Below are 5684 nucleotides of genomic sequence, written 5' to 3' on the forward strand. Positions count from 1 at the left end.
ATTGAGAACTAAGTCCCACTATGTCCAATGGAGCTCACTCTTAATTTATGCACAGGACTGTGGTGTTACTGTCTTCAAAGTTCTTTGTGTAAAGGACCAGCTTTCTTCAAATTTTATGTTTGGGATTATCCTGGGGGGAAATTGTTTCAACACAACCCTTAACAATTATAAATTTGTCTTGGTTTATAGCATATTAGATTTGCTAAAGGCAGAGAAATTAGTTAACTTCTTAGAATGAATGATGCCTTTGTAGTAAATAAGTTAGCATGCCTGCCAAATAAATAAATAGTAGAACTAATGCTGTCCCATTGATCCTTGGCTTCTTCTAAGCAGACTTGTAATCTAACGGAGATCTTTACTACCTTCTGAGTACAAACAACATCTACAGTGTTTATAGATAGTATTACTCCCCAGGGCACTAATGCCTGAGATAACTTTGTACTTGCAGGATTCAAGTTGCTGTGGAAGATCTACATGATTTGCTTTCTCTGTTCCTCTAAAGGGTAGAAAACAGCTGCTTTTGTCTCATGCAGAAGAAAATTTCTCAAAATGTTAATAGACCACACCTGTCTGCATCAGGGTTACGAAGCAGCAGCCTCCCACTGATGTGGCAATATAACTATGTTGAAACAAGTTTTCCCATTGGCGTTGTGTTGGACTTCACCAGCACAAAAGCAGCTTAGGAGTAATCATTTGCTTTCCAGCGAGCAGTGGTAACCATGATAGCTTGATTTCCCTTGCAGAGGCTCTGCTATGAGCCTCACATTGGGCAAAATATTTCTGCATTGCAGGGGGTTAGACTAGATGCCTCTCGTGGTCCCTTCCAACTCTACAATTTTATGGTTCTATGATTCCAGATCAGTTATCTGGAATATTGTCTTCTGACATGGTGCTGAAGTGAGCATTGTGCAAACAATTTTGATCAGTGACACTTACTGTGAATCTCAAAGAAGACAACACTCCAGCCATAGAGATATATGATATGAGTATAATTAAGTTTACATATACGCCTTAGCTATCTCTCTCTCTCTCTCTTTCTCAAAAAAGTTTTCTGCTTGAACTGTGTTTCGAACTTTCATGTGGATAAGAAACTGGGATTTAGTATCCAGCTTCAGAATTGTTTACCTGACATGGCTGTGGGATCAGATGGAATGGAAGTTGGCAGATCTCAGGAGTTCTCTACTGAATCTAATGAAAGTGTTTTTATAGCATCTCTTTTGTGGTTTAATCTTACAGCATCATCGGAGGGTGGGACCAACTCCTGAGCAAGCCCAGCATCTAAACTAAGCCCCGTGATATCTGCAAATATGCTCAGGCTTTTCTTCTTTGTACTTGCACTGTGCCACCAGGGTAGGGAGTTATGCAGGTGGTGTATTTTTTAATTAATCTTTATTAAATGTTAAAACAAAAAGAAAGGAAAAAATACCACAGCTGTCAAAACATTATATACTTCAAAGAAACAAACTGACACAACATAAGATTGGCAGCCGATAAAGTACTTAAGAAAGAAAGAATAAATAAATAAAACAAAAGTAGGTAATTATTGGAAACGAAACAGGACGTGTGTTAACTGGTGTAAATGTGGTGCAATGCCAGCATAAACACTCTGCATAACTCCAGGATAGGACCTTACTATTAGAAAATATTGTGTCCAAAAGGATTAGTACTCGATACATTCACTATACCGTAAGTTTTTGGGAGAGGGTAGGGGAACTGATTTGCCTGCCAAGAGAGGAGAGGACAATATATGGCAGATAGTATCCCGCTTGACAACAGACAGTTTTGAAGAGACAGGTAATAATTTATTTTTATTTTTTTACTGAGCACTGATGAGATAATTGTTTAGTTTTCCACGTCACAGAGGTTATCAAATTATAATGATGTTACACCTCTTGTGTCCTTCCGAGATTCATATTTATGACCTAGAGGTAAAAATCTGTGTAACCTATAATGGGTAACCTTAATTATACCTTGAAGTTTGTATCAAATTATTTCGGTTGGTACCTACCGGGTATATATGTATAAATGCAATTTGTAAAGACAAGAACAACCTTCATTCTGCTGTTTCTCTATGGAAAGGTCCTCCATTTCAGCCAGAGAAGCTTTCAATGCATTTGCCTGTAATACAACTTTTCTTGTTAAACATTGTCTGAGTGTGGTCTGAAAAAGCAGGGTTGAGTATTAATAGCCAGTTCATAATTGCAGAGGATTAAAACTGTTTGGCACATATTATTTTGCTCATACTAGAATCCTCTAATCCTAGGGTTGGAGAGGATCTAGTCCAACCACCTGCCAGCGATGGAAACAGCAACAGCACCCGATTGGTGGCCATCCAGCCTCTGCTTAAGGACTTTTAACCAAGGTGAATCTGCCCCCTTACAACACGATTTGTTGCAGCAAGACAGCTTGCATTGTTAGGGTGTTTTCAGGAGCCAACTCCTAGGGGCTGAAGTCCCTTCGCCACCATCCCCCAATAAAATATTTGATTCCTGCCCCCAGTTGATGAGTATTGCCATTCAAATGGCGTGTGCGCACTGTGTCATGTTTCCACTTATGCATGGTGGGGCTTACCTGCTCCCCCCATATTTTATTCAATTTGGCACCCCTGGCAGGGCTTGAGCTAGCAGTTGGGGAGTGGATAGATTGAAGCCCATGCAGTCCATGGCTCAAACACCCTCAAGCATAGGCTGCAGTCTTCTATACCTACTGATCTGGGGCAAATCAATCTGAGCTCAAAGGGAATTCTGAATAAACATGTGTAGAATCACACTGTTAATTGGTAGGCTTGCAGTCTGCATGACCTGGCTCCTTTAGGTTCCCCCCCTTCCCTCCCTGTGATGAATTGAAAGCTGCCTACAGAAAACAAACATTTTAAAATAGTTGTGATTTGTCAGCAGTATATTCCACTCCCCACCCTCCACAAAAAGATTGTAGCATAGACAGTAGTTCATACGGGCTACTCTATGTCCTCATTTACTACAAAGGTATAATTCTAAGAGGTTAACTCTGTGTCTTTGAAATGCTGTAGCGTGGAGTGTTTCTATTGAGTTCTGATCAGCCAGCTATGCACTCCACAATAGGCCATGCTTTTCCCCGCGCCAAAAAAAAAATATAGTCAGCATTCTTTTGCCATTGAGCACACTCAGTTCTCAGGGTTTCAACCCCACTCCAGGGTTTCCCCTTAAGGTTTTTTTTTGTACTTCTGCTAACACTGAGGCTCCCTCCAAGACAGCTGATAATTCCCTCTTGCATGGATGATGCCATTTTTTTTGACACAAAAGCAAGGGCACACACACTTGAACATCAGAAATGGAGGGATATTTCCCATTTTGCAGCCCAAATCAGTCCTGGAATGTAAGAAACAATCCCAATTTCATACTTTTAATGCAAGACGGGCATTTTGTAATCCTATTATTATTCCTTGTGTTACATAAATATACACTCTGTTTTACAAATTATCAAACCTTTCAAAACACTGCTCTCTTTTTGATCTTTTATTTCATTATGTAAGTGTTTCAAGCTCCATGTGGGATGTTTAATACGGTACAGTGTGTACCAATGTCTTCTCACTGTTGTACTAAGATGACCCAAAGCTACCACACTGGGAGGTTATAACACATGCTTGTTCTCAAGTCCCTTTCTCTCCTGTTGTCAGTTCTGTAAATACTGGCAGCAGTCTAGCATGTGATCTGTCAAGAAGACCATGTTGCTTATGCTAAGTAGCAGAATATATTGTGTGGGCTAACCTAGGTGTAAGCATAGGAGCTGCATGCATTAGCCTGCTGACATTTTTTTTTTTTTTTAAGAATTAAAAGTAGTGGAGAGAATGAAAAAAATCTATTTAACCCTTTCGCTTCCTGACATTCTCTACTCAAAATCCCACTTAGCTGTTTGTATCCCATCAGAGGGAAAGATACAGGAGTGGGAAAGCTGCTTGGGTGATTTCAAGTAAATTAAGGACAGAAGGGGGAAATGCTAATCAGCCCTCCACCTTCCCAGTTCTTCCTGGTTCCCAACTGAAGCCTCTGAGATTGCTTTCCTTAAAAAAGAAAGTTAGGAGACTACTTTACATGATTACAAGATTTTTGTTGGGGGGACAACGACAGGACTTTGTTTGGGGGCTGCAGAACCATCGTGATTGGTCAGTTAGTTAAGTATTTCTATTGTTCTATTGCTGCCCCTCCCTGCCAACCCCCCCCCCCTATGCCCATAGCTCCCATGTAACATCAAGTTTGGTCATCAGTCTATCACTGAACCTGAAAAAGATTAACATTTAAAACACTGGAAAGCTAATTGTAAGGTTCCTTAGACAAAAAATTCAAAAGGCTGGTACGGTTTCAATCCTATGTTTACGCAGTGTGGCCTAATCCCAGGTTAGTGGGGTTAGGATTTCAGCAGTCACAAAGTTGCATTTTTTTCAATAACCAAGTTTTAGAAACAGAACTTATTTGTTTTTCATAAGTTCCTGTCAGACTCCTTGGGAGACATACCTGCCTTTTCCTGCAATGCTTCCAGTTTAGTGTACTGAGTCAGAAGCACAGCTGAGCTGTCCTACAGACACACTGTTACTTCCATGCCATATACTGATAAGGTACAGAAGAGTCATGAGGCGTTTTCCAGAATTCTCCTTTGACTTGTTCTGAAAGAGTTCCTATCCCCCAGTGCCTGGGAAGAATGTAAAATGCAAACAGATAGGTGAAATTATGCAGTCCTTGCCATAGATTAAAATGGTGGCAAGGTAAGTGTTTGGCAGAATGACTTAAACCAATATTAACTTGTACCCATTTGTTCCATTTGTACTAACAAAGTACATAAATGTTTACTCAGAGGTAAGCTCCACTGTATTCACTAAGGCTTACTGCCTACTACTCAGAGTGCTTAGGAATGCAGTGCTAGAAACATGAGTGTATTTCAAATATTGTGGCACACGGAAGGAAAAAGAGCTAAGTGTGAGAGCGGGTACAGAACTAAAATAAGCAGCCATATGGATATCAAGCAAAATAAACAGCATTGCAGACTGTGGCATAAAAACAATTGTTTCTAATTAATACCTCCAGAAGTACCTAAGGTTGGTTTTGTTGGCAGAAGAGCTCTCTTTCACACAAGTGTTTCAGGCACATAAATACTGCATTTCTTGACAGAAGAATGCCTTGCCCTAGAAGGATGCATCATCTCCTGGGTTTCGGCCTATTATACAGCTCTTAAAGTGCAGAGCGCCTCTAAATATTATGGGCTCAAAAAAAAACCAGCAAAGTATACTAATTAGGAAGGACAAGAGACAATTTAAATCCGCTTTAGTCTTTTAACTTTTGTAAGTTTTGGAGTAGGATTGTACATTTCCCCCGATTTTACTGTTTGCAAACCGCTTTGAGGGTTTTTTGTTTACAATCGAGCGGTGTGTAAATTTTGTAAAATAATTAAGAAGCACATTCTGGACACGCTCTCAGCGCCTTTCCGTTGTGTATTACTTCATACAGTAGGCCAGACCCCAACCAAATACAGCACGCCTTTATGTGTCTGTGTGCGCTTTTAATGCGGGCTCCGAGGCGACTGCCTTTAGTAAAGGGCGCACTTCAGCCTCCCCGGGAAGAACCACCGCCACCTCGCCTTCCCTCTGCGCCCTGCGTATGTGGCCTGCTGCGCTCATGCGCAATGCCCTCCTAGCCCCGAGGAACTGTCACTCA

At 40.8% G+C, this 5684-nt stretch overlaps 1 long non-coding RNA gene across 1 annotated transcript in view; it reads left to right on the top strand.

Moving 5' to 3' along the window:
- LOC310713227 overlaps positions 1-5684 on the top strand; it is a 96696-nt gene that overhangs the window by 24169 nt on the left and 66843 nt on the right. The window lies entirely within an intron of this gene.

The sequence above is a fragment of the Podarcis liolepis genome, assembly GCF_965112155.1.
Source record: "Podarcis liolepis genome assembly, chromosome: 8".
NCBI classification, from domain to species: Eukaryota; Metazoa; Chordata; class Lepidosauria; order Squamata; family Lacertidae; genus Podarcis; species Podarcis liolepis.